The 15,829-nt window shown below is 39.2% G+C and overlaps 1 protein-coding gene across 1 annotated transcript in view; it reads right to left on the bottom strand.

Moving 5' to 3' along the window:
- The window catches only part of LOC128792411 (BEN domain-containing protein 5), a 562,082-nt gene that overhangs the window by 256,678 nt on the left and 289,575 nt on the right, over positions 1–15,829 (bottom strand). The gene's annotated exons all lie outside the window — the stretch shown is intronic.

The raw sequence follows: 15,829 nt of genomic DNA, 5'->3' as shown, positions 1-15,829 counted from the left end.
AAAAACAAATATAAAATACCATAGATTGCATTTCCATATATTATAATGCCCAGACACTTATATGTTTTCATATATTTCTATGAGGGCAATAAAAACACATTGCACAAATGATGCATGAATGCTACATTTGAGTAAGGAATAAAGGCATCCAATCCTTAACACAAAACCACCGTTATGAAGGAAGGGAAGAAACTGATTTTTATTCCCATAAATTGAAACAGAGGAAGAAAACAGATGTGAAAGAAATTTTACTTGAGCTGCCTATCACACTTAACAAGCTTTTATACTTGGATGGAACCTGAAATGCTCAATGATGGGAGCAGGATACAGATCTGGTCAAGACAGAATATCTGACCACAAAATCCACACACTCCACAATCTGCCACCCCATAATTCAGATGCTGCCACTTTCATTTATTTGAAAGAATATGTGAATCATGCTGCTAAACATAGAAAAAAGAAAGCCCTGAATTCCAGATTTCGCCAGCATTTTTCATTCCATGAAAGAAAGTAGGGCTGTTTTAAAATATCAGGAACATTTGTTTTTGTGAAGTGTATCTATGGTATTTTCCTTACTCTGAGTGGAGAATGGGATATGCACCATGATAAACTTCACTACTAAATGTGATAAACATTAACTTCCATATTGAGAATCCCTAAAACCACCGATATCAATTACACATCCTGAAAAATGTCAAAGCTCCAAACGACTATCGTGATTTTCACTCCAAGTTGTCTAAGGCCAGAGGGATAAATCCATTATAGAGCACCTACAGGTTTTTGAATACTGATTTTGCTGCAGGTAGTGCAGCTCTGTGATTGAAAATCAAACTCCTTGCTACTGGCTGTACATGTAGATTAAAAGTAACAGTTTAGAAACCCAAGTTTGGAGACAAGTTATCTATATTCTTAATTAAGAAGTGGTTAAGAAGATGACACAGACCCAGGAGCCCCTGGGACACATTGCTATGTAAAACAAAGTGGGGACGAATGTTATTGTGAGCAACAGTAGATATCACTGCTTTATGCATCTGGTTTTCTTCAGTTTTGGGGATTTTTGTAAGATTAACATATGAGAAGATGATAAATAAAATCTCTCAGACATTTTTTATGAGACATAAAACTAATTTGCATGCTGTCTTGCTTTGAGGTTGCAGCAACAGATACCATTTTCAGAGACAGGGACACACTTGTCACCATGATGACTACAACTGAATTCTCGTTATCTCTGTAACACAACAGAATATGCTCAAGATGAGGGAACAAAACAAGGAGAGTTAAAACATTTCATTTTCCCATTTGTGGGAAAATAATTCAAAAAAATGGGAGGAAGGAATATGCACAATCCACCACTTTGCAACTCCTGCCACAACCTGAGGAGTCAGGTGAGTCCAGCACCCTGAACCTCCAGCTTTACTCAGCTGAGTAGGTGGCAGCTATTTAATGAAACAGCATTTTAAGAGCAGCAAGTGAAAACTCCATAGTGGGTGTTATTAGTGCATTGTGTCCTCCATGAGAGTGATGGAAAGCAGGAGCTGCTAAATGGTATCAGTCAAATATAACGATTTGTTACTGACGCTGTCACCTGCACTCGAGCGTTCGCTGCTCTCCCCATGCTCTGCTGTTCACAGCCAGGGAGCACTCAGCCCATGGCTGTCAGCCCGAGGTTATCTCTGAACTTTTGTCACCTGAAGGCATATTTAGACATGGCAACACGCAAACCACCTTCTTCTCACTCATCAACACTTTGTATTACAGTGTCAGAGAGAGGATATTGCACAAAGGACCCTGACTACCCAAATTGGTGGGTGAGATGTCAAAGCCATTTTGTGGCAATCAAATGAACATATTTATTCACAGATGAAATAACTGAACATAGATTTATCGTAGTTTTGATTCAGTCCTCGTCTTTCCTGCAGGAACAAACAAAAGCTTTCATCTTGGACAGCAATGCAGATGGTAAAAGCAAAAGAACATTACAGAAAAAGATCTGTCTTAAAATTCAGACTTTATATAACAAATTACTTGAAAGGGCAAACAGAATGCTGTCATATTCCTTTCCATGTTAGAAGGAGCCCACAGCACAACTTCTATTTTAAATAAAAAGAAATACTGTAAAAGTTAAATAATTAAGAAAAATCTTCAAGCCCTAGTAATTGGAAGGGTCCCAAAATCCCTTTGTGTTTCATGCTGAGATGCATGGAGAGTTGTTCCTATTTAATTGAAAATGTATTAACATTACAATTTCAAAGGATCAAAAATAAAAGGAGTTTCCTGAAAATTTAAACCAGGCTTCCAGTGTTTCCTGTTGTGCAGAAGAAAGATCTATTTTTAATGGTATAAACTGTAGAAAAGGACCTAAAGAGGGCAATTTCTTCATTCTTCAGTGAAACTGGTGGGAAGTAAAATGGTGTATAATTAGTTTTGGTGGGTTTTCTTTTCAAATATATTTAAAACTTTGTGAAGGTTAATGCTCCCACACATCTGTATTCAAGCACAAACTTTATCTGAATGGTGTTTTCAATAATTTTAGATCCCACTAATTTAAATTTACAAATACTAAAGACCACTTTGAAACCCTTAAAAAGGTTTACACTTTCTTTTTTATGTTTTAAAACTCTCCCTTATTATAATATTGCATTTTCTCTTAATATTAATTATTTTTCCTTCTTGATATTTTATAGATATCCATATAGACTCAAGAAAAGATCTTCTTTATATTTACAAAAACATATGTATGAACTAAAAGATAAAAAAAAAAACAAGGAAATTAACTGACTCGGAGTAATAGAATTGTTAAGTTTGGAGAAGGCCTTTAAGATCATCAGGTCCAATAGTCACCATGTTCACCATTAAACCACGTCCTCAAGTTCCATATCCACACATTTTTTTAACACTTACAGGGATTGCAACTCCACCATTTTTCTGGGTAACCTGTTCTAATGCTTGGCAGCCCTTTCTGAGATTTTTTTTTTCCTAATGTCTGATCCACACTTCCCCTGGTGCAACTTGAGGCCATTTCCTCTCGTCCTGTCACTTCTTAACTGGGAGAAGAGACCAACCCTCACCTCACTACAACCTCCTTTGGGGGAGCTGTGGAGGGTGATGAGGTCCCTCCTGAGCCTCCTTTCCTCCAGGATAAACATCCCCAGCTCCCTCAGCTGCTCCTCACAGGGCTTGTGCCCCAGACCCTTCCCCGGCTTTGCTGCTCTAAGATCCTATTTCTGAACATTAATCTTCCGAGGTGGATATTTGCAACTAAAGTGAAAGCAAGCACAACCAATTTAAAAGAATTGTCAGGAAGAACCATACTCAAAAACCCTGGTATTACATTATATATATATATTAAAAACTGCTCTCTTGCACCTTGTGATGCCTCTTAAAAACTGTAATTTCATAACAAGTAGTCACTCACTGCTCATGCCATTTTATGGGAAAGTGCAATCAATGGCACAACAGTAATTGGGAAACATCATGCTTATCAAACTGTACTTTTACTTCAGTCTCCAATTATCCAAAACTTTGAAAGGCCTGATGCATAAGCCAGTCAGAACGCCTTAAATCAATACTGGTGGAGTGAGCAACTGACACTTTTTAGCACCATAAATTAAATTATTACATCAATCATTTTTCCTTTTTTATGTAAACAATATTAAGGCAACAGAACACTGCCACACGATCGATGTCTCCTGCTTGGAAAATAAATTCTTCAACACTTATGCAGCAGCAGGAGATTGCTATTGTATAACAACAGTCTATACCACTTTCTTAATTACAGCAACAATCATTAGTGTTTGTGCTGGGTTTGGGTGGGATGGAGTTAATTTTATTCCTAGTAGCTACTATAGTGCTGTGGTTTGGATTTAGGATGAGAACAATACTGCTAACACTGATGTTTCAGTTGTTGCTGAGCAGTATTTGTCAAGGACTTTTAAGCTTCTCTGCTTTTTGTATTTTATTTTTGGTACATCAATGATATCATTATTATTTAAATTATTAAACTGTTCTTGCCTCAACCCACAAGTTTTCTTACTTCATCTTTCCCCATCCCACTGGGGAATATGAACAAGCAGCTGGAGGGTTCTTAGTTGTTGGGGCTAAACCATGACACTAAAGAGGAAGAAATACTGAGTTTCTTTTACAACAAAGATTCTTGCAGGGCATATTTTTACTGTTTCAGAAGTAACCTTCTGGTTAAAGCTGGTGCTTTAAGGTTTTGTTTTAACAAAACATAAAATGACCCGAAATTGGAAAGGAAGTCCACCCAGGATGCCTAACCAGTGCTCAAACCCCTGCACTGGAGCTGGTCAGCAAACAGCAAGGGTGAGGTCAAACTAATTTGTTGCACAGGGGCATCCACATCTTCTTCCTGGGGTATGTCTCCACTTCAGTGACTCCTCACATGCCTGACATGCACACGAGCTGCAGGATGCCACAGGAGCTGCTGGCTGTGCTTCCCTCTACAACCTACACGTGAACCCCTGCCCATGTACCCATGTTCTTCTGAGAGCTGTGCCAGCACTCTTGGCTGAGCACCTACAGACAGCATATGGTGCACCTTGAGTGTGTGGTAACAACTCGAGAATGTGTTCTCACACCTGTGCGACCCATCCACACTGACTTCTCCCGTGCATCCCCACAGCCATTTCAGCCACGTGTCCAGCCCTAGTAGCTGCTGATTTTCCCAATCACTCCTTATTCAAAAGTCACCCCTGCAAATGGAGATACAGCTGGTCAGGAGTTCATCTTTTGCCAAGATATAGGTAGTCCTGGTTTTCTCCACTGCTTGCTGTGAGCAAACTACAAATGATGATGCTGAAGCCCAATATAATTTCAAGTATCCAACTCTATGGGTGCCAATTTTTATTTCAGGCATGAATTTGTGTCCTGAAAATGCAGCTCATCAGTGATGCTGACTGCTCACACACTTCTATCAGCACAGCAATGACAATTCACTTGTTAATGCCACAATACCAAAATCATGGGCAATAAATCTGGGATACATCAGGTTCCAGTTGCCTCCTTTTAGAGACTGATATGTTCTCCATCACCCATAGCCACTGTTAATTCTTTGTGTTAAGCAGAGGGTATGCTCCTTTTCCAGTTCAGCACTCTGGAACCACAACAAAAACCTCAAGCCATTCCCAGTAAAACCCATCTCACTGTATTGAGTCAGGCTTTTGTAAGGCCCAGTCTCCTGGGGGGTAGTTCCCTGCACTGGCATTCTGCTTTGCCTAAACCAGGGGACACTTCACTGCTGCTCCCTGAGCCTGGGAGGGGGATAACAGGGTATTAAAATATTTCATCTTTTCCCCTTATAGTTCTTATTTAAATATATTCGTCATGTAATCTACAACAGAAAATGAATAATTAAATTCTTAATTTATCTTAATTTTTTTTCATATACAAGTACCAGATAAGGCATATAGATTTGGAAATCACAAATCTCTGGCCTTTATTACATGTGAAAATTTGCAGGGACATTTGAGAATGTCCAAATACCTCTGCATTTCTCTATGGGTTAAGGAGTAGTTTAACATGGTAAAAACACAATGCTGGCTTGCCAAGCATATAATTCAAACAAAATTTTCAAGTTAAACTAGATATTTATCTCTCTAATCAATAAAAGTGGAGTCATAAGTTCTTTGCGCTTTTTGTGAAATAACTGGTAGTTTCTATTCAGACAGATTATGCCAATTTGGATGTGATATTCCACAAAAAGGGATCACGTTACATTTCAAGAATTAGATTACTAGAGTAAGAGAAACAAAATATTTTGATCACATCTCATCCAGCAAGAAAATCTGATCTCCTCCTGAAAAAGCTCAAAGCTTCAGCAGAATCATATTACTCTGCTCAGGGATATTGGAGAGGCAGCTTCCATTAAAAGCATCTGCCACTGCCTAATTAGCCAGTGGGCTTTGGGGCACAGTTGTCTCAGAATACCCACTTTTGTCTTTGGCACTTCGAAATGAAGCTTTGTAAGAGAACACTGGGCCCTTGGGAATAAGCATGCAATTTGCAGAAGACAGCTGAGACCTCCTGCTCGCTTGGTAATGGAGCAGGCAGACAGGGCAGGGCTGAATTTGGGAGAAGTTTCTTAGAGGGCGACAAAGTGGAGAGAGAGGCTCCTTTCCACTCTTCTCCAAGTTGAGAAAGATGTCTCTGTTACCAAAATTGCAGACTTCATTATTACTTCTAAGAAGGAGCTGGCGGAGGTGACTAATGACAAGTGTGACAGATGTGATTGGGAACATCAGATGTGACCCAGGCTGCACTGCCCTCCTCTCAACAACAATGCTGTCAGAGGAGAATTTTACTCTGAGCCTTTTCTAATGCTTCATAATAAAAAGAAATTCCATGCTGAAAAAAGGAATCAAAAGCTCAGCCTTAACCTTGAGGTGGTTTCATCATCTGAAGCAGCTGACATATTGCCTCACTGGATCACACACACACACTCACATCCCCAAAAAAAGATATGGCAACAGTAATAGATGTCCTAAAGCAAGAGTTTCAGTTTATAATGACTCATGTAGCAACTGCATTCTCAGAAATTAAGTATAATGTAAATGATATGACTGCTTTGCCAGAATGGGGTGCAAGCTCAGATGAAACATCCAAGAGAATAATCCTATTATGGCCTGGCAGCTGGGTAACTGCGAGAAAAGAAACAAGTTGTTTATGCATCTGAGTCATCATCTACTGAGCTAAATTATTTGAATATGAAGGCTCTGAGACCTTTCATTAATGAACATGTGGGAAAAACATGCCTAATGTTAGTCCATAAAGAAAGGTGGGGCAAAAAATTGGCTTCAGAAAAAACTCAAATTGTATGTAATAATATTAAATAACAAGAAAGAAGATTTTGGTATTAAATACAGATCTGGAGGGAAAAAAGTTCCAAAGAGAGTAAAACATTTGTTCAGGCAGTGCATTTACCCCCTGTCTAGTTCATCTTCATATATTGAAAGAATGAAAGATTGCAACTGAGAACTACCAAAATGAGATATTTTACTGGATGCATTTACCCATTAGACAAAACCTGAATCTTTGCCATAAATAAGAGTTCTGATTGTTCCATTAAAGCTAGAAAATTTTAGGCCAGGCTGTTTTGTCATCAGTCCAGTCTGGTCTCATTGGTATCTGAAGTTTGTATCAAATGCTAGAGGCTGGAATGTCCCAAATCATTAATTTTGGGCAGCTGTTATAAAGTGCAAGCACAGGCCAGGCACTTGCTCTTTGCCACATGTGGGTGTTTGGCTACGTTGAGCCTTCATAACCAAAGACACAACCCCATTCAATCCAACTCTGAACAACAGAACACACAAGCCCCTAAAGCACATTGAAATTGATAAAGTTAACCATATTCCTACAGGTTTTGCTGTACAGGAGCTTCAAGGAAATATTCTGAAACGTATAATTTATTCGTAGTTGTGGCTATAAAATTAGGAGATGTCAACACTTATGTCACACTTCTAACTCTTGCTTTATTAAGTTATTTACTTTTACCTTTCCAAGCAGTAGGAAAGCATTTGGAGTAGGTGCCAAGTTGGGCCAGCACCAATGATAATCAGTTAAAAAGCAAAATATTTTTGGCACCAGATACCAACAAGGTTCACTACCACCACACTTAATGAATAACACTATTTGTTTCTTGCGTGCAGGCAGCTGTCATTTTGAAGTAGATAAGACAAACCTTGCTTTTCACGTTCTTCTGGAGATTACATACATATTACTACTCAATTCAACTGCTGCAGACAAACTTTTGGGGATTACCCTGCTGGTAGGTCTCACAGTTATGCTCTGTCACAGGGCCCAGGCACACTGTGACAGGATCATGGAGGCACCAAAGATGCAAAAGACCTCCAAGATCATCAAGTCCAGCCTTCAATAAAATACCACTGTGCCCACTAAACCATATTGCAAAGTGCCACATCTGCTCATTTTTTGAACACTTCAGTGACTCCATCACTTCCTTGGGGAGCCTGTTCCATCTCCCCCTCACAACTGGTTTGAGCTCTTCAGACCTGCCACAGCTAAATTAGTGTGTGAGAAAAGGGTCAATAACAGGAAATGGTCAGAAGGACATAAGACATTAAAAAAAAGAACAGAAGGATGTGGTAATAGGTGCCTTCCCAGAGTTGACAGATTTGCTCATGATCAGGGTTTCTCCCTGCTGACCTACTTCACCTTGAAGCAGCCAACATTTCTGGGCTGTGTAATTCATTTCTCACGCAGAAACACACTATTCTTCAATAAAAAAAAAAATAATCCAAGCTTTATACATTTATGTCTCAGCTTCATCACTCACATTCCAACTCTGTGATAAATAACAAATCTCTGTGCATTTACAGACTAGTAGCTGGTAGCTGTGAATTTTAGCAGTTTACCTTTCTGTCTTTTAAGGTGTTTGGTCTGTTACAGGGGACAACTACCGGGGGGAATATTTGTGGTGAAACTGGTGCACATACATCACTTGGGTCAACTCTCTGCCATAATGAGCTCCGTTGTTTCACCCCATGCAGGTATCATCACACAAAGGTGATAAAACCATGGTTAATTTTTCATCTTCTTTCCAACAATCCCACTTACCCAACGCTTTTATTAATCAGTCTATTCCACACTGATGCTGAAGCTATTAAATGCACACATTTCAGTCTTAGAGGAAAGCTCTAGTACTATACTTGAGCATGTTTTGAGACAAGTGACACTGGGCCAGCAGTTTTAATTGCCTTGACTTGGTGAGAATCAGATACAGCCAAACACTGTCACACTATAAATGGAAGTGTAATGGTTATCTGAGATAAACAGAAGCACAAACAACTCAGCTGCAAATGAGCAAAATCTGTTCACAAGGCAATCTTATGAAATAATTGAGCGCTTCTGTGCATTATGTTTTTGCTTGGACTATTACCAGTTAGGTGCATCAGCCATTATTGCAAATTACAAACCTGATTTCTCATGAACTGTGGTAAAATTTGCTCTGAAAACAAAAGGCCATCTAAACCAGATTCCAGCTCTTGTTCTCAGATTGCTCCAGCTTGTTCTAGAACTCCCTTCCCTGCATTTCACCCCTGCTTTCAGCCCTTGGCTTTGACAAGAGTTTAATGTTTGTTAATAATAATGCTCCTTGTCCATAATGCTGACCACAGTGAGGAGTTCTGGGCTCTGCACAACCACTCCAGTGTCCCTGCTGCTGCAGTGCTCCAGAATTGGCCTGCCTCCATAGGGACCATGTCTTCCCTCTCAAATGATTTTCCCATAAAGTCATGGCTCTTGCTGATCACTCCTGACCAATAACTTCCAGCACTCTAAGCTTCTTACTTCCCATTCTTAGCAAAAATTGGAAAATATACATTTCTGCCTGTTGACATGCCAACAAACATCCCAAGTGTGCATCATTGACTCAAACATTGTCCCCCTTTCCTGTAACCACACTGCTCTGAACCAGCTGTGGCTCCCAGCCACCCTCCCCTCCAAACACCAATTAAACCAGAGGAAATTATTAATCTCAAAGTTAACCCCTTCACTGATTCAATCCTACATCAATGTAAACTTGAAAAATACATAGTAGCTCTCTAGCAACTTTAAACATCTTATTGCCAGGATAACACTCTCCCATGACAGCAGCAAGTTTGTCCTGTGATTCAGTAAAGCATAGATTCTTATTCTCATAATAAGAAATTTCACTGTGAAGAAGATTGTTCATTTGTTACAAAGTTATCTTCATAATATAATAATTTAATATCTCCCTACTGGCAACAGATCCAAATATTCAGGTTATTCTTAGAATCAACATTTTTTAAGTAATGTTTTTTTATTATAGCTATTTATGTGGCTGCCACAGCATAGTATTAGACTATTTGGTCCCTGAAGAACTAATTCTAAAACATGGTTTTGGCACAGCAGGCTATGCTTTATGGATTGGAAATTTAGGTAGATACTGAAGATTAAACAAGGAATGAGCACAAGACCTGGCAATCATACTTTCCACCCCAGTTCAAGTCCAGAATCTGCTATTTAGATGCCAAAACAACCCAAAAAACCAACCCACACTCCAGTGGGCGCTATGTCCACCCTCACAGGATGCTCTCACAAGCCAAGCAGGCCACTGCTCAAATTTCTGGTGTGGGTGAGCTATCCAAAGCGTTAGCACAGCATATGAGTACCACACACTATCATATGCTTGGAAGTGCACGACATCTGCTTAAAAATGAGGCATTACTCTCCTACCAGGAGGTGTGTTCAGCCAAAAAGGAGCCCCATCACATAACCTGACACACACATACAACCTTGATATAGGAGACATTCACAAGATGCTCACATCCAGAGGAGATGCTGACATTTCAGTCCCTAGAGATGACCTGCAGACACTTGAGGAATCTCCAAGCAACCCCTTGGAAAGGAATAGCAGAGAACAAGACAGCCAGGTCAGTTTAATGACAGAGAAGGTCAGCAGCCCTGATTTAAGCTACATTTAATAAAAATGCGTTGCAGTAAAGACCTGATAAGCTGAGAAAATGAATAGAACATAGCTTCAATTCATTAGTTATTTATCATTTTTATCATTCCTCTCATTTTAAATGAATAAGTTATTATACAGTTTGAACAAAACTGCTTAATAAAACCGCACATCAACTGTGGAGCCTAAGATGGCCACCTGCTTAACTAAAATTATAGCATCAATACATTAAATAATTATTCCTCTGTAGATGCATATATATCTACACCTTTTTCAGCTTTGATATTTTGGATGAAATTTTCAACCACTACTTGTAACTACAGGATGTGATCAAGAGGTGGCAGCAGAATTGTCAAGTATTCCTCTCTAGACATAATTTTTGTGTACTTCATTCTAGAAGCAGACCATTTTCTTGACATTCCCTACAGAGGAACAGTTCTCAAGTCTCATTATAAACTTGGATTTTTAATCACTTGTTCTTACAAGTTTCATGCATGTAAGAACACATGTTCATATATATACTGCACTATATTGCCAAGTAGGCAACGTAAGAAATATTCTTAAACTTGACTGTGTTTATACTTTCAGTTTTTCTGGGATCAGCTGACTGTGCAGTCACTACTACCAGCTAATTTAAACAACTTAAACTGACAGAACATCTTACAGCAATTTCATGTTGCACCATGACACGTGTACAAGCATTAGCATCATAGCTGGAGTGTTACAGCTGAAACATAAAAAGGAACACAGGAATAAATCACTAATTTTCAGGATGTTCTTGTTTGTGACTACAGATACATAATTCTAGGAGGACAATTCTGTTCCAGTCAACAAAACCTCAGCATTTAAAGACAAATTTTTAATGCACAAATGTGTGAATCAACACAAGATTGCATGAGGTGCTTTGCCTCCTACTGTCATTCTCTGCATGTGACCAATAAGAGAAGTTGGAAAAACTCCAGCAGCTGTGTTTAAGTGTCTGCAGTTTTGCACAGATGCCCAGTAACATTCTGGTCAGCTCTTGTACCATACATAGCACATAGGAAAGCATGGGCAAGCACAATGGGTAGAAAAATAAAGGCCATGTCAAAATAGTAGCAAGTCTGCCAAATTAAATAGATTAATTTTTAAATCTTGACCTATACCCTTTCTGCATATGCAAAATAATGAATTTTTCATTGCACAGTGAAATCTTCATTGCTTGTATTTCCCATGGAATCCAAGCAACATTGAGGCAACAAAAAGCTCTGTACTTTGCTTTCTCTTTAGTGCTCAATACATGGCCTCCTGACTTACTGCGCACTCTGCAGAAGGGGCAACCAGCAAATCAGTGCATGGGCTCATCAAAGGCAGTCATTTGGGTTGTATTCCCGGGTTCCCATGCCTTTCCAGTATTACATTCAGAGCAGCCTCACTGCATTCTGTGAGGAGAAGCAGAGGTAAAACAGAGCTGTTCCTCCTGCCTGGAGAAGGGCAACTTCCCTACCTTGGGCTAGGAGGGCAAAGCTGAGTGTGCCCTGAATCCATAGCTCCAGAGCAGGTGGAACCACAGCTCATAGTTAGTCCTTTAAAAGAACCACTGTTCCCAGTTGGTCCTTTGCCACACCCACCAAGAGTGGTGGAGGACGTTCCTTGATCTCAGTGCAGTGATGGCAAACATTCCCCCAGGGGTAGGAGGCAAACAAGACAGTGGCACTGTCTGGGACATGTAGAAAATGCAGAACCACCAGTTTTTTTAAGTAAAATAAATAAGTAAATTGTCCCTTTCTGTCAAAATGGCAAAACACAAATCCTATGCATTCTGTGGGGAATTTACACCAAAAAATCTGAAGTTCTAGGACACTCATAGGTCACTTATATTTTTCAATGCTGTTCAAATAAAAGCCTTGTTTTAAGGGAAAAATAATAGCACTTATGTTGAGGTTTTCCATAGTTAAAACCAGTGGCACTGCTGGAAGATATATAAAATATAAAGCACATTGCACAACTCCTTTTTCAGTTAATTATATTGTAATTTGATGCATCATTCCGGGGTTATTTCCACCCTCTTACTGAGCCTTCAGCCAACTCTGAAAATGCTTCTGTAGAGTAAATTGAAACCAATACTGGAAGCTGTTTCACACTTAGGAATTAGGTCCTTTATGATGAAATGATACACCTCATGATAAAACCTGAAATCACACTGATGCTGCTGGAACAGAACCCCCTAAGTTGCCAAACAGACGCATCAATCCCTTCAATTTTGGAACAGCAGTTTTGTATCTCATTTACGACCTCATATATCTGAAGTAGGGAAAAAAAACATCACAAACTACAGCGTAGCAAACTATTAAAGAAAACACCAATATTTTGTGGTTTAAAACTGAAGTACAAAAGTAGTTAAAATGATAATGCAGCTTACATATCCCACTTTTTTGCTAATAATTTTGCCATTATAGCCAGCCACAGCAAAAGCACATGAGCTCCTGGTGATCACTGGCATAAATGTAGAAACAAAACCCTTGCATGCTGCACAAATCCCCATCACCCAGGGCTTTTACTACTGGCAGCCTTGGCATTCATCACCATCCCACTGCTACTGCGATCCTTTGCACACAGTTATCGCCATAGGACCCACCATAATTTAGATGAAGAACATGAATTTGCATCAGAACAGAAAAAGGCCATTTGGCCCCAAATCCTCACTTTCCAAGTACTTATCTCAGCATAGAAACTGACAAAAAAAAAAAAAAAAAAAAAAAAAAAAAAAACCAAACAAAAAAAAAACCCTCCTTTTTGAACTGGATCCCAAGCTGCTGAAGGGACACAAAACAAGACAAAATAACAAACCAGATGCCACAGGGAAGCCAGGTAAAAGGGGAAATAGGGCCTCTCACAGACTGCTGACTTTGAGGTAGACAAAACCATCTATAAAACAATTCAATTAAAATTATTCAGCAGGCCAACTTGAGCTCTCCTTACCAACAGAGTAATGCCACTGAAATTAAGATAATTATTTTGCCTTATTATTTTCCATGAGTGCCAGGGGCAGGAGGATTTGCCTGGTAAATCACTTACAAGTCTTTAAATCACCATACAATAGAAATAGCTCCCTAAAAATTACTCATTCAGTGGTTAAGTTCCATATATTAAAGTATATCTTGTGCCTTTATCTATATTCAATGTAAACTCATTTGTAGAATAAGAAAAACTAGCAATGAATTGTGGAGGGCCTGGTAAGGATTGAAAGAAAATAACAAATTCAGATGGCTCCCCCTATTTTAATAGCAGAATTAGAATGTGCAGATCAGGGAGAAGAAGACCGTTCAAATACGAAAAGCATACAAGCCAGAACTGAAGTGGCAATCCTAAACCAGTTGTTTCAGTGTCTGCAGTGAAGGGTGATGGGACAGACAAATCTGATTCACAGCAAGGAGCAGGATTTAGTTGTACAGTAGCAGATAAGAGTGGAGATGAGGGATGGCAAGCTTTCGTAGAGTTGTGGTGACTAAGAAAAAATATGTACCAGGGACTGGACAGATAAAATATAGCTGGTGATATAAACCAGAACAGTATGTCAGTATTACCACTGGTAAACTCAAATATTACACAGCCTCCACATCTGCATTACAGTCTGGAAAGAATTTATCAGTATTTATGTTAATCAAATATTTTAATTCAAATATATTAAAAATTATTATATATTAAAAATAACAAGTCACTGTTCTCTCATTCTTTGTTTATGCTGTAACACAACAGCTGTGATAACATATTTTCAGTTATCTGATGCATCCACAAACCACAGTCTCTAGGAACACAACAAATTAAAAATGAAAATAAATAAATAACTGGATTAAATTAACAAATTAGAGAAGTCATGCTCAATAGAAGAAAAACCTCTGAAGTGATGAACCAATGATAAAGTGCCCAATCCAAACCAGGTACCTTTGTACAGTGAACAGACCTTGGCAGGTCACCAAAAGGTGAGAGGTGTACAGGTTTTACCAAAAATACTCAACCTTCTCGGGCACCTACATCTGGTGCTCTCTGCAGGTAGGCCAAACTCCATCCCAGCCACTGCACCTGGAATTTTATCTTGGCTGGTTCCAGCTGCCAAGGAGGGTAAGTCAAATGGAAACACAAGATCCAGAGGCTGAAGTGGAATTTACCCATCTAAATAGAGCACCAAGGTAACCCTTGCACTGATGTCCATCTTTTCAAAGACAGAGGAAGGAAGCCTTGGTTTCTGGCACACCAATGTCCCAAAACATCGATGCCATTCCCGTCCTGTGCCCAGACAGCATCTGAATTACCCCTCCTCCCACTGTCCCTTCAAGTCACATTGACTATAAGAAAGCCTGGAGTTCAGTAAATCTAAAATCAGCAAATTGTGAGCCCAATCCTACACAGCCTACAAGGAAAAGAACACATAAATAGTGTCTCTGAAATTTCACAGAGAGTTTACTCAAGACTGAAACACATCTACCCTACAGCAGGAAGCTGGTCCTGCTGCTCCCTGCACATGCTGCAGATCCAAGTAACTCTCCAAAGGTAATCTTAAACAGAACCCATTACAGTAAACCCCAGCAAGAGGTGAAAATCTATAATTAATGATCACTGTCAATTTAGCATCTCCCATGAGCGATTCCAGAAAGCTGAAGTCTTGACATTTTGAGAGTTATCATAATCAATTTAATTAGTTGAAAAATGGTTATTCTCAGTATAATGACTACTCTAACTGCTCCCAAAGTCCCGAGGATACCAGGATTTAAGAGCATTCAGAAGGACTTACCTGTTGAGAGACTGATGCACTCCATGAAGTGGAGGATATGACAGATATGGTGCAGGGAATAAAAGACTATCAGAAGGATTACAAACAGACACACAATCCTAATGTTTCATAATAATTAAGCACCCTGAAACAGTTATCCCAGCTGCTACTACACATGCGCGATTGATGCAGATTTTCCAGATTTTAAAATTATAGTGTAAATGATTATGCAATAGAAATTTCAGAAAAGGACGGGTCTTCTCTTCCCATTAAATTAAGATTCAAAGAGAATATACTGGGGAGAAAGCCATCCCACAGCTCAATCAGTTCTTTAAATAGATAACACAGGACACAGGAATTATTCAGGGTTTTAATGAGACTTAGTGCAGAAAGCAACAACAAAAATCCTGAGGCAAAACCTCACCAATTAGGAGACTTTTTATCTTGCTTTATGTTTAGCTTAGAAACCTTTGCATCCCTGCAGTCTACAAGCAAAGAAATTCTTTACATAGCAGGTTTCAAAGATTGCCTAACAATCAATATTTGGGAAGAGCTACATGAGAAATTTCCCCTGTGATTTGGCAATGACTCCGATTCCCCAAGGTCTGTGTTACTGA

This window comes from Vidua chalybeata, chromosome 9, assembly GCF_026979565.1.
Source record: "Vidua chalybeata isolate OUT-0048 chromosome 9, bVidCha1 merged haplotype, whole genome shotgun sequence".
NCBI lineage: Eukaryota > Metazoa > Chordata > Aves > Passeriformes > Viduidae > Vidua > Vidua chalybeata.
Note: the sequence above shows the minus strand (reverse complement) of the source record. Positions and strands in the feature narration are given on the sequence as shown.